We start from the raw sequence: 15,301 nt of genomic DNA on the forward strand, positions 1-15,301 counted from the left end.
CACATAATTTTTAAATGTAAGCACTCTCTTGTTTCTCAAAGCATGACTTAAAATTGTGTGTGTGTGTATGTGTGTGTGTTATAGCTATAACAGGTTGAGCTCATCCCCCAAACACCATCCTAACTGGAAAACCTGCTGTAATTTCTGTTATGTGCTGCTGCTTTGGGGAAAAAGAAAAAAAAAAGGAAAAAAGAAAAACTTTTTAAGATGCCAAGATTTTGTGGGTTTAGGAAGACGCTAAATAGGAAAAACTTAGTAAATTTAACCTCAGGAAGTGAATCATCACAGATAGGGCTGACCTGTCTATGTGTTGGTCCTTTTGGCCACAAATGCTTTCCCCAACACCAAACGTTTTTCCCCTCTGGGATATTCATTGAAATTATGTAGAACTGAAGAAATTAAGAACTGGAATAGATATTAAAAACCATATTGCCCAATCTCCTTATTTAAAAGAAAATATTTAGCAACTCTACCTGTGAAATACATAGTTTCTTCTTTTGAGCAATATTCCATCGAGACGTTTTACTTGGACTAATCATTCCAGTGAGTAAGTTGTTTAGTGGTACATTATATTCCAGAGGTCAGAAGACTGAAGAAACAAAATGTCTGGGTAGATTAGTAAAATATCTTGTAGTTTTAACTATTACAAAACTTGGAGCAGCATTTCTAAGTTGTCTCTCTACAACATCTTCCTCTTTCCTCTCTTTTCCCATCCCTTTCTCTTATATGCCTTAGACTCAGAGGATCTTTCCAGTTCCCAGAATATAGAACTCAGCCTTATTCTGTTACTTCAAATTTGTAGCTTGGTCTGGGAACCCAACTTCCATTTGAAACTTTTTTTCTATAATAATACATATCCTGAGTTACAAAGAGTTCATTTATAGGGAATTTTACAAACATAACTAGTTTATAAATTGTGAGGCTACAGAGATTCCTAAACTTTTAATCTTAGCTTTAAAAAATAGGGCTTTAATTGAATAAAAATCTGTATATATGCATACATACATTTCATTCATCAGATATTTCAGAAATATGTGTGTGCTATGTGCATACTATATCTGTATATGTATAAGTACCATATAATAAACATACGCACATGTTATTTTTCAGTCATGTCCTACTTTGTTACTCCTTTTGGACGGTTTTCTTGGCAAAGATGCTGGAGTAGTTTGTCATTTCCTTTTCCAGTTCATTTTTTATATGAGAAACTGTGACAAACAGAGTTAAGTGACTTATCTAGGGTCATAGAGTTAGTAAGTGTCTGAGGCTGGATTTGAACTCATGAAATTGATTCTTCCTGATTCCAAGGCCATTGCTCCGTTCACCACCACCTACCTGTTTTACATATATATATATGTACATATATATATGTATATATGTATATATGTGTGTATATATATATGTATGTGTGTGTATGTGTGTGTGTATAGAGAGACAGACAGACAAAGAAACAGAGATAAACCTATAAATGCACACAAGAAGGGTTATAATCAATGAAATTACAGATTAATCTAAATACTAGAATACTAAATACTAGCATATGTAGAAATTTAGAGAAGGAATGAGAATCAAAGTGTTCTATGTGTTGATATGTAAAATGTGTGTGGAGAGAGAGAGAGAAAAAGAGAATCATCTAGAGCTTTCATCTAGAACACAGTTTCTTAATCCTTTTTGTATTATCCATCCCTTTGGCAGTCTGATGAATCCCACTGACACCCTCTCACCCATTCTGAGAATCATTAAGGGGTTTTATGCATAAAATGAAACAAATAGGATTGTAAAGAATACCAATTATATTGAAATGCACATATTTAAAAGAAGATATTTATTTTAAAAGAACAAATTCATTGAAAATTGTTTAAGAACCCGGTTAGAAAGTATGTGTAGGAATAGCACTGGATTTTGAGTCAGGAAGTCTGGCTTAAGTCTTGCCTCTGATACTGAGGCTAACTAATTATGGAAGACTAGGTAAGTGGGACTATACTTCTGATGCTAATTTAGATATTTGTCCAAACATGAGAGAGATATGTTTAGTTCTGAGGTAAATGTTCGCACCAGCCTTTATTCATCTTATAAAGGCATTGCTTTTGACATGGTGACATTTATTTTTGCTATATTCCTTTCACTTTCCAAAATTTAATCAAAACAGGTACTTCATACTTCACCAAAATAAATATTCATCAGATGGAGTGTGGAAAGAAAATTTGGTCCAAACTCTAAAATAGCATCTTTTTAGTTTCAAAGTGAATTTGAGAAGCTACTAATCTGTTGTTCTACATGACACTGGTTTTATTACCTTTATAATGGTTGAAAATAAAGATATGGATGGGCCACACAGAATTTTTGGTCCATTTTAACAAGAAAACTTTTCTTCCTCTGAACCCTCTGACTGGCTACAGAAACCTAAAACATTTTTTTATTGATGTCTACAACTTACTCTAGGGATATGTGAGTATAGTATCCTGAATGCCTTTTCTCCTCTTTATTTATTGAATCTCCACCCATCCTTTAAAATCTAATTCATATTCTCCTTCGTCTAGGAATCCTCCCTTAATATTTTGGACTAATATGACTTTGTCTCTTAAAGTTCATCTAGCACCTTTTCATGATCTGACAAATTTTTATATAAATTTTATAATAATGAATGCAGGCAATATTGCATAATGAAGTGTTGGGTTTGGGTCAAGATGACTCAGTTTTGAATCCTCCCTCTGACAATTACATGTACTAGCAATGTGATTCTGGATCACATAGGTGATTCTATAAATGACCATAGGTAAAAAGTCACCTCACCATGATTTTTCAACATTTCCCCAGGACTTATTTGCTAAGTCTTAAGCTGGCTGTGATCTGAATTGCTGGTAGTGGCAGTGAAGTGGAGTTTCTGTCTAACAAGTTCCCCACAATAAATAAATCATAGGATGTTAGTATATTATTACCTTAATGCTACTTAAAAACAAAGGATCTGTCTCAGCTAAACCTTGTATTTTTCCCACACAATGAAGTGCAATGTATTTTACTAAGTAGGCTCATGCATTCATTTATACAAAAACTATTAAGAACCCACTAAATGTGCCAGACACTCTTAATGTGTTGAAAATTGAAAGACAAACATTAAATACTCTCTTCTCTCAAGAAGTTTATATTATGTTGGTAGAAAACAACTTATACAAAGATAAGTAAATATAAGATATATTCAAGATAAAGACAAAGGAATAGCCAGAGCAGCACAACAACAGAATAGAGAAGGGAGAGGATTAGGGTAGTTCCTAATGTAGGAGTAGACACTTGAATTAAGATGAAGGTAGTAGCTAAGAATGCTAAAAGGGAAAAATGAGAAGGAGATGCATTCTACTCATATGGGAGAATAGGTGCAAAGGTCTAGAGAGGGGAGATAGAATATATTGTATAGGGAACAATCAGACCAATTGGCTAGAAAATAGGCTGCAGAAATTGGCATATTATAAGGTGATCTGGAGCCAAACTGTGAAGGACTTTAAATACCAAACAAATTTGTATTTTATTCTAGATGCAATTATGAGCCTTGAAACTTTTTAAGCAGAGGAGCTATGGGGCCAGTTCTGAATTATAGGAATGTCCATTTGACAGTTGTATGAAAGATGGATTGGAGAGGGGAGGGGTGGAGACTGGAAGCAGAGAGGCTAGTACATCTCAACATGTTCAAAAGAGAATTCGTAATCTTTTTCTCCAAATCCATGTCTCTTCCATACATCCCTGTTAATGTTAAGGGTACCACCATCCTCCCAAGCATCTAGGTTCACAACCTCACCATCATCTTTGACTCCTCATTCTTATTCACTCCACATATCCATACATTTGGCAAATTTTATTTCTAACTGAACAACCCTTCTCATATCTGTTAACTTTTCACCATTGAAACAACTATCATTGTAATGCTAGCCTATATCACTTCTTTTTTAAAATTTTTATTTTTTATTATTTGTTTCTTTTTCTTTTTTTGCATGTAATACTTCTTGCCTTCACTATTGCAATAATATCCTAAATCATCTCCTTCCCTGTCTCCCAACTACAGGGCATCCCCCACACAACTGTAAAAATGAACTTCCTTAAACCCAAGTTTAACTATATCACTTCCTTTTACACACCCCAAATATCCACTCAAACTCCACTGGCTCCTTACTGTCTCCAAGATCAAGTACTAAAATCTCCATTTGGCATTTAGTCCTCTTTACAACCCTTCTAGTCTTTTTTCACATTACACCCTTCCCCTCTCTAGGAAGTACACATATTGACTTGCTTTTTCTTCACATATTAGACTCCCTCATCTGGCTCTCCCTCTTTTTTCTTTCCATGACTATCCCACTCTGCCCTTGCCTGGAATGGTTTTCCTCTTCACCTATCTCTTAGAATCACTAATTTCCTTCAATGCATTGCAAGCAATACATTCTTTAATATTTGTCTTGGTTCTCAAGCTTTTACTGCTTTCTTTACTTAGGTTAATTTGTAACTACTTTGTATGCTCTATAACTCTACCTATTATCCATCCATATATATGCATTGAGTATCTATCTATCTATCTATCTATCTATCTATCTATCTATCTATCTATCTATCTATCTATCATCTATCTATNATCTATCTATCTATCTATCTATCTATCTATCTATCTATCTATCTATCATCTATCTATCTATCTACAAGTTATATGCCTCATGTAGAAAGCAATCTTTTTGAGAGCAAGAACTAATTTTACCACTTTTGTGGATCTTGGTATATAGTAATTGCAAAATAATAGTTTGTTGATTGATGTTTGATAGCAGCCAAAATATTCCTGTATCATGTTCGTAGCCAATAGGTTTAAGGAGAAGGATATGAGAGGTAGAATCAATAAGACATAGCAAATAATGGAATATGGGGGCAAATGGAATTAGAGAGAGTTTAAGAGAATCTAAAGAAATGAGGATTATTCTTATATGTGAAATTGAGTGACTGGAAAGATAGTGGTCTTCTCAATAGAAATGAGCTTTTAGAGAAAGGTATAGGTTTTAGAGAAAAGATGAATTCTATTTAGAACATGATTTTGAGATGCCTCTGAGATAGCCACATAGAAAAGTGTTATGGACAATCAGTGATGCAAAACCAGAGTTCAAGAGAGAAGGGCTGAATATTGTAGAGCTAAGGGCCATTTATATAATGATTAGTTTAACCCACTTCAGCTGATAAGATCATCAAGTGAGCTTATATAAAGAGAAAAGAAGAAAGCCCAGGATAGAACTTACATATAACTTAATAATAAACAAATATTTCTTGCATTTTGCATTATGTTGCATGGGTGGGCATTAATTTTTTTTCAGAGAAACTTCTTATTCTAAAGTTTCTACTATGAAGGCTTATTCTGGAGAAATTGAGATGCCTCAAGACCTGCTTTAAAGTTGGTAACCACTTATGTTTTTATAGAAAATCAAGATAACCCAGAAATATTGTTAATGTGAGGCACAAATCTCAAATTTTTAAAATAAGACAACAATTATAATCATTGAGATACTATAATAAGAGAATGGCATGTGCCATAAAAATATACCCCAATAGCATCAGAATAACCATAGTTTGGGTCCTAGAAAACCATCAATTTCCTCGAAGAAAGTTTTTTTCTATGAGAACAAATTAAAGTCTCTTGAACTACATATTGTAGGCCTAGAACTAGTATCAGGAAAAATTATGAATGAAAAATAAGTTTTCTTTAGCTGACTATCCTCTTTTGATGGTCCCCTGCCATGACTGAATGACTATTTTTCTGTCTGCTGAGCCTGGGATCTTCAGCTAGGAATTATCTTCCTTTCCAGCTTAGACAGCATTTTATGACCCCAAATGCTACCCAAACCAAAAAAGTAAAATAAAATAAAAATGGAAACATACATATTTATTTTATATGACATATCTATGAATGATATTGGTATTCCAGATAAATTCTTCCCTGCAAAGTATTATCTATCCTATGTCCCAATTAACAAAATTGTCCTAAACACAGGTAAAATATATGTCTTCGTAAGAAGGCCTTAACAGAAAGCTAATAACATATAATTTTTAGACATCAACAAAGAATGTTTTTAGTTAGATGGGCTCTTAGTCTCTACAAAATCAAGCCAAATACTCCAGTTATATGTGAGACAAGCTTTATCAATTTGAATTATCTCCTGCTCTTTTGTGTAGTAACTAACAATGGAACTCTAAAATATCTGCCCAAAAAGATGAAGATTTCTATGAAGATATGAAGATTTCAGTCCCCTTTGGAAAACTACTTAACCTCTTTAAACCTTGGGATAAAAACATTGAAATCATCTTTTGCTATTTTCTGTTTCTGCCAAGCCCTATTAATTGTACCCCACAAAAAAGGGCAGTTAGGTAGTACAATGGATCGAGCTCTAGGGCTGGAGTCAAGAAGATCTGGATTCAAATCTAGCCTCAGACACTTTCTAGCTGTGTCACCCTGAAGAAGTCATTTAATTGTTTGCCTAAAATAAATAAATAAATAAATGAAAAATTCTACCTTTCAATATGCCTCTCATCAACCACTTCACTTTCTTTCTAGTCCAAAACATCACCACCTCTCACACTGGCTATTGTAACAACTTTTTAATCAGTAGCACTGCTTCTATTTTCTTTCCTCTCATCTTTCACACAATTGACAAAATATTTTTCAGAATACCCAGCTCTAATAATGGCATTTCTCTCCTCTAATAGTTTTAGTGATTTCATAATTCCTTTAGGATAAAATACAAACTCCTTTAACATGCTTTAAAAAACTTTATTTTATTTGTTAAATTGTATGTAGAGAAAATTTTTGGCAATGGTTTTCTGACATTTTGTAATTCAGAATCTCTCTCTCCCTTCCCTCTCTGCCATCCACCCAAGGTAGTAAATAGTGTAATATAGATTACACTAGTGCATTCATGCAATATATATTTCCATACTCCCCCCCCCCCCCATCTTGACAAAGGACACATACCATACATACAATAAAAGCTCATGAAGGAAATAAAAGAAAAATGGAATATTTTGATCTGATTTCAGATTCCAACAGTTTCTTCTTTGGCTATGGATAGTATATTTTATCATAAGTTCCTTGTGGTTATCTTAGGACCTTGTGTTCCAAATAATAGTTTACTATTTCGGTTCATCTTAGTACAATATTTTTGTTATTGTGTACACTGTTCTCCTGGTTCTGTTCATTTAACATGCTTTTAAAGACCTCTATAATCTTGTGCCAAGCTACAGTTCTATCCTTCTTTCAAATCCTCACTGTTAGATACTTCATTGCAATCAAACCAGACTACTAGCTATTGACCAGTCAATTGGGTACCACCTTGCCATCGGGTATCTAGATAGGTCACACACACACACACACACACACACACATCTATTTTGTCTAGACCTCTATCTATTGAAATCCTTTTCTTTCTTCAAGGTTTTGCTCATGTTTTAGGTTTGCAAACGTAGTATCTAGGACAGTCTTTGCATGTAGCATACCTTTAAAACACATTCTTTGAATTGCATTAAATTTGCTTCCTCATCTGCAAAATGTGGAGTTCGGATCCAACTGTCTCCAAGGTTTCTTTCAATTCTAAAATTCTTACATTCTAATATTGATATTCATTCAATAATAATTTATTGGAAACCTTAACCTAGATTATTTTGAAGGTAGCTTTACGCCTCTGAAATTCTGTATCTAATGTTTCTCTCTGGGTCTCTCTAAAGGAAAGCTTAGAGTAGTGGACAGAAGACTGACTTTGGGATTTAGTCAGCCATGTTCAAGTGCTCCCTCTGGTCAAACTGATCATGTAACTGAGCAAGTTAACTAGACCTCTTAGTGCTTCTAAGAAATTTTCTATGACTATTATTGTAGAGTTGCTGATCTGCATCTTTGGAGGGACTTTCCATATCAGAAGTTATTATCCCAATGAAATCCTAGGTTTGAATCCTCAGCCCACTTTTTACACCAGAAAAAAAAATATGTCTCTATCACGGTTTAAGTCACTGCTGGGTATTATCGTCCTTGTTCACAATGAATATTATACATGTTAATTGACAAGTACAAAGTATGTGAATTTAACATAAACCTGTACCTTCTTTCCTTTTTAAAAGGAAAGTTTTGAAAATCCATTTTGGTCTTACCCTATGCTTTGATTAGGCTGGGAGAAGAGCCTGAGGCTTATACATATAAGAAGGTTATTTCCTGCCTCCCTGGTGTCCTGGAAGATGCTTGCCTCTATTCCCACATGACTCCTGCTCTCTGGAAGACTGGCCTCTGAACCAGACTGAGGTCAAGTCTATCCAACCAGGGAGACTCAGAAAAAGTGAAGACACTGAGGCTATAAATTAGGGATTAAGGTAGCAACGTAGTCTTTTTTTGGCTTTCCTGGTGGGACAGCGCAGCAGTTCAAAATTTCTTTGCTAGCTAATGGAGACACAAAATGAGTGGCAAGTTCAGATCAATTAGGTGACTGGCCATGTGATTGTGTGCCTTTTCTCTCTCCAACCTACTTTCACTATTTAACAAATAGCTATATATTATATGCATTATCTAGGATATTTTAAACTTAACAAAAGTCAATAAAGCTCTTCCTATTTAGTAAGCACTTGCTATGTTTCAGGCACTGTCTTAAGTGTTGACATGTTACCAGAATGGCCAAAGAAGATCCTCACTATTAAAAAAAATCTCTTCAGTCATTATCACTAAAAATAATCATAATTTTTAGGGGTAGAGGCAAGATGGTGGCTTAGGAGCACCTAAAGCCATAACCTCTCCAACAAGTCTTCCAAACTAATATTTATATCAGACTTCAAAGAAAAAAAGTTCTGTTCTATTAAACCATTCAATTATTTATAAACAACATATTCCCGTAAATTTTATATTCAAATAATACCTTTTGTTTTTGTGTTATCTTTATTCCTAAATATGCCCACTCCCTACTATGCTTCCACCTCCTCCAATAGTGATAAGCAGCAAGTACCTTGCTACTCTGCAGAAACTTCTACATTAAGGACCCATTCTCTTGATTGGTTCCTCTCTCTGACCACTATTTCAGGAAATATCCAGTCATGTTTCATTTCATCACCTATAGGCAATCTTTGACCCTATGGTCAGCTCATAATCTCTATAATATGATGGACCAAAGTATCCTCCCTTGTATATTTTCTCCACCTTTTGAATGTAAACTTCCTGAAGAAGCTAAGAAAGATCTTTGTGTTTTTTTTATTTATATCTCTAGTGCTGGACACAAAATAAGCACTTACTAAATATTTTCATTCATCCACTCAATTAAACATATCTTCTTTTCCCTTAAGAACCATTCCTTATCACAGAGAATTTAAAAGAGAGGGAAATAAATCAATTCAGCAAAACCAACCAACCCTTCAACCTTGGTTGACATCATATACACCTATAAGCCCTTATCATTGCAAAAAAGGAAATGAGGTGTATTTTCTGTCTTCTTGGGGCCAGATGTAAAAATTACCAAGTGATATTTTTGGCATTACTTGTAAGTAGCATTTACTTGAAAACACTGGTATGCGGAGCTACCTACTGGGAATGTTGGAGAAACCATTTGGCCATGTGATAGCTCCCTCTCTGACACCCTTTCTGGTAAAGATTTCCTGTGAATGGGGCCAAAAGGTGGGTACAATTAAAATTACACAGCTTTCATTTTTCCCCTTTATTTGCTCTTTCTATTTGTACTGTTGTCATCATTAATGCATATAATTTTAATTAGACTATTTAAAATAAAGCATAATAATAGAATTATAAAATTAATTTTTAAATTAACTAATAAGAGAAAGAACATCAGGAAAGCCTGGCAGAAATCTGAAACACTTCAAAATGCTTTTTTATGCTCAAGGAAAAGGAAATAATAGTATATAAGTTACACTGAGAATTTTACCAAAATATAAAACAACTGGGGGCCTTCCCAACACAGTTTCCTAAGAAGAACTTCAAAAGAGTTTTCAGAATAATAAAAGGGATTTTGATCCCAGACCTTTGGAATTACCTCAGAACAAATCACAAAAGAACACAAAAGTCATGGCTGCAGAAAGATGCAGAGAGGCAGAAGAGAGACCACCTTTTGGCTTTTGGCTTTCCTCTTGACCTTTTCTGGGTCAGAAAAGGAACTAATTGCTGCCAATCAGAAGATTTGGTAATTACTGCAATTCAGGAGACTTAGCAACCTCCAGGAAATGAAAAGACAGAAAAGAAATTATGTTAAAAGCAGCTTTTTTCTCCCCTTTGATGTTCAGCAAAACTCAATTTGCCTCTATAGCTCAGAATTCTTGATTTTATTGAAAGTGAGGTCTTATAATGGACACAACATGTTACCAGTTAATTTCAACGAGGAAACTCCACCTCTTTCTCTCTGATCCCTGTTTTTGTGTTTGACGAGGAGCCCTTCCTTTGAGAGATAAACTAATGGAAACTGTCTGATATGGCATGAAGTAAAACAGAGTATTGCTGAGGACATAGGCAAGATTGTGTGAGCTATAAAAACATGAAAAAATTGTGAGAAACTTGTGGACTCGTAAACTCTTTCCTGAAAGAACTCATTAGGCATGCTCAAGGGCTTCTAGTATTTACTTACCAATTAGGCTATTAATACATTCTAGGAGAATGGTGAGAAATAGCTAAACTTGGATGGTGGCTCTGTGTATAAAAAGGAGATATATGAGAAATTTGGTGGAGGATAAAACTAAAAGATTGAGCATTTGATTAGCTATGTGGGGAAAGAGTGTAAAGCCAAGAGTAATTCCAAGTTTATATACCTGGGTTACTGGAAAAATGGTGATGTTCTTGTTAGCAATAGAGAAGTTATTTGAGGGATGAATTTTAGATAGAAAAGTCAAGAGTTCTAATTGGACATATAGAGTTTAAGCTGATTCTAGAAAAAAGGTCAAGATATCTAATAACTGGTGATGTAAGACTCAAGCTCATAAGAGAGACAATGGCTGGATAAACAGATCTGGTAATCATCTGCATGTAGGTGATGATTAAATCCATGAGAGCTTAGGAAATCATTAAATGAGGCTATAGAAAAAAAAGGAAAGAGGCCCTTGAGTAGAGCCTTGCTTTTGCTATTAGTGGGCATGACATAAGGGAAGTTCAAGCAAAGGAGACTGAAAAGGAACAGAAGGATGAAAACCAAGAGGGAATAAAGTGACAAAAACCTAAATAGGAAAGAGTATCAAGGAGGAGAATTTAGTCAAATATTTCAAATACTGGGGAGAGGTTAAAAAAAAAAGATATGAAGATTGGGGTGGGAGGGAAGCAGGGAGCAGCTCTCTGTTTCATTAACTATTCAACTGGGAGAGGGAATGGATATGCCTTCCAACTGTAACATTCTATGTTCATTAAAACCCAGTTTCAATTCAAAATCACTAGCCTAAACTGACACCTTCAATATTTTTATAGAATTTCCTTGCCAAACAATTTATTTTACAAAGTACCATTAGAATGCTGCATTGCAGATGTGAGTTGAAATGAAGAAATAAAAGAAAAGGGGAGAAATCAGAAATCTCTTTCTGATTTGTATATTTAATTTTCCTTTTAAAAACAATCTTCACCAATATTTATTTCACTAAAATAACTACAATTTCATTACTAGTGAAAATCAATGTTATAAGGGATAAGGTAGAAGTAGGGGAGGGATACCCAAGGGACCATTTAAATGTCCAACTCATTGTTCTTTTATTTAATTAAATAAAGGTTAGCTCCAAAACCTAGCCTTCTTCATTTCAGGAGTGTTGTATTTATCATAGATTTTCTAATTAACTAAAGTCTGAGACATAGAGAATACAAGAATTATGCACACACCCTTGTTAGGAGGATTCAGACATGAGAATTTCATTCCGTTCCTTATTTAATCTATTCTCACCCAGACACCTGCTCTCCCATGACTAGTTACTGGAATTTGAGATTAGTTTCTAAAAATCACACCTGATTTTTAGAGTTTTTTTTTACTGAATCATTCATTAACTCTTTGAAGAAGTATTCTGCCTTTAAAAAATAACCAGAGATCCAAGTAACAGCAATAGTTCTCTGTGGAATAAGATATAATAAATATTGTGGCTAATGAATGATCAAGAAATTCTATCATAGGACTCATTAAAAACAATGAGAGGTTTTAGAATCATCTGATAATAATCAGTTTGGGGTAATAAGCTCTTCTTGGTTTCTATTCTAAAACGAAGGGAAGAAAAACTTCTGACCTAGAAATCGTTTTTTGTTGGTGGTATTGTTGTTTTTAATTTTGCATTCCAAATTCTTTCTTTCTCTCCCTCCCTCTCTCTCCATCTTCCTGAGAGAGTAAACAATCTGATACAGATTTTACCTGTGTAATTTCTGAAATTGCATTAGTCAGATTTGAAATCCTCTAACTTTAAGCAATGAACTCTTACAGTTCACCAAAATGTACCTCTATTGCTATATTTTCATTGTAAGGTGACTAGATGCATTAGGCTGTGTTAGTGAATTCAGGAGACAGTAAATTTTCTGTAAAACAGGTGGAAGAACAGCTTTGTTTGGCATAATTTTTGTTTAGGGAAAACTAAATGGTGTGGTGGATAGAGGGCTGGGCTTAGAGTCAAGAAGGCTTATCTTTGTGAGTTCAAATCTGGTCTCAGATCCTTACTAGCTGTGTGACCCTGGGCAAGTCCCTTAACCCTGTTTGCCTCAGTTTCCTCATCTGTCAAATGAACCAAAGAAGGAAATAACAAGCCATTCCAGTATCTTTGTCAAGAAAACCCCAAAAGGGCTCACGATGTGTCTGACACAACTGAAAAGCGACTAAACAACAAAAACAATGATTGACTATGGGTATGGAATATGTTTACTGAACCTCTTTATCTCATTCTCATACATATGCTAAGAGCATAGATGTAGAGTGGGAAGGGAAGTCAGAGGTCAAATAGTCCAATCTCCTCCCTATACATATGTGGAAACTGAAACTTAAGATGGCTAAGTAAGTTGTCCAGTCACTCAACCATTAAGCATCAGAAGTGGGATTCAAACCCAGGTTTTCCAGAAAAAGAGACAATGCTCCTTCCACTAAATAGTTCATAGAATAAGAACAGATACAATAAATTTAGGATTTAATTATCTGCCAAACTATGTGCTAAAAGACAGAGATACAGTCATGAAAATGAGACATTTCTTGTGCCAGGAGAACTTTTATTCTAATAGAAGGAAGGGGAGATGGAAGGAATAAGCATTTATATAGTACCTACTCTATGCCAGGTACAATGCCAAGTGTTTTGTGGATATCTTACTTGAAACACCACATATATGGAAGTAGTGGTCAAGGAAAGGAGTTTTGTTCTGGGAGATCACACATATGGCGAGTTAGCTATATATATATGGATATGTCCTTTTAGAAGCAATACTGTTATCTATTGATTATTGTTCCCAGAGCAAGAAATCAAAGTCTCTAGGGGAGTTAGGGATGAGCTTGGGCTCATCAGTAGCAGGGCAGATAGCTGGACAGAATGTGCAAAATATGGTTGAATTCAGATATAAAGCATAGTCTTATTAAACACAGACTCGATAACATGGATCATATTGCACTCACCTACTTCCCAGTCAAGATAGCTTGACTCCAAGGTGAGGAATCAAAAACTGAGAATGAACCCCTTCCAGGGAATGATCTATGGAAATCTGAGACCAAAGAGTAAAACTGTGAGGCAGAAAATGGCCAAAAGATGGTTAGAGTAGTGAATAGTTAGGTAGCACAACATATAATAGCCCTGGACCTAGAGTCAGGAAGATGAGTTCCAATACAGGCCCAGACAATAACTAACCAAATGATCCTGATCAAGTCACTTAATCTCCATCTGCTTAGGTTGCCTCAACTGTAAAATGAGGATAATAACAGTGCCTACCTCACAACGTTGTTGTGAAGATTAAATAAGATAATATTTTCAAAGGGCTTAGCACAAATGCTTATTTTTCTTCCTTCCTTCCCTCCCCTTTCATGAACCAATTATTATTCTTTTAGGTCTGATACTGAGCTCAAAATTAGTTGGAAACAAAAAAGAACTACCTTTTACAAGTAACTTTGTAATTTGGGGAAGTCCAGAGACATAATATCTGCAGCTTCACTCATTGATCTAGTATCTTCTCACTTTCACTGGAGAGTTTCAAGATGAAAATTCATATTCCTTATCAGGGAAGTTTACCAGAAAACTTGACAAAGCCACTTGACAATACCAAATAAGCATAAACCTCTACTATGAAAATAGACACTGGCAGATGCTGCTTGCAAGTGATTCTTCTAAGTACCCTTTTATATTAGGATGATAATATTTAGAGCTGGTAAGAGTTTTTGAATTCATCTGGTCCAATTCCTTCATTTTATATGTGAAGACATGGGCCTATGGCTAACACCAATTATCTTTCTAATTCTAAATCACATCTACAAATAAAAAGATATTAAAGATTTGTATTCTTCTCTAGACCAACCTGATCAAGGAAACTTGAAAATATGAAGTAATGATGCATGAACAGGAAAGGGAAGAACTTGATTTTTTTTTTAAAAAAAAGGTACCTTGTATCAAAAGTCAAAGGCAAGTACTTACCCTAAATGGAAGTTCTCTCAGTGCAGTAAGATTTTCAGTGTTTAAAAATCACATTCCCTGGTTGTCACTGTTTATTGTCAGATTGGAACTGGACCTGTGACTTCTATGAGTTAGTTTATCAAAAAAAAACTAATTTGTATATGCACTGGAGTGTATATTTTCCAAGTATTCAGATACACACATTTATATTTTTAAAGAAACAATAAATGGTTTCTTGTGGTCCATTCCTCTATGTGCAACCCCCTAGGGGTCTACCTACCTTACCTACCCTTAGTCTTGGCTTTCATAGTTCTTTATTCCAACTGACAATATGAGGAATGTAGCCACTGTTTAATATTCTTCTCTTGTTTCAAGGTATGACTGTTGGGAAATGATCATTTTATTGGATTCTGTTTTCTGCACACTGTTTTGACAAGATTTTGGCTGATGTTTAAGGAATGCAAAAATACCTCTTATTTACTCAGTGCTTTTCATCTGATGTAGTCAGGACCCTGCTCAAACATTACATCAATAGCCCTGGGCCATCCCTACAATACTGCTCCTAGAGACACAGAGCAAAATCAAATGTTAACTGGAAGCTGTTCTATGCATACTCTAGACGATTTCCTAATATCTTTATGTTCAGTGTCCCACCTCCAGTGGTACTACCTACCTTTTCACACTACTCAAAGTGATGAGTCATTTTGATGCTAATCAGAAT

The sequence above is a fragment of the Gracilinanus agilis genome, chromosome 4 (genome assembly GCF_016433145.1).
Source record: "Gracilinanus agilis isolate LMUSP501 chromosome 4, AgileGrace, whole genome shotgun sequence".
Classification (NCBI taxonomy): domain Eukaryota; kingdom Metazoa; phylum Chordata; class Mammalia; order Didelphimorphia; family Didelphidae; genus Gracilinanus; species Gracilinanus agilis.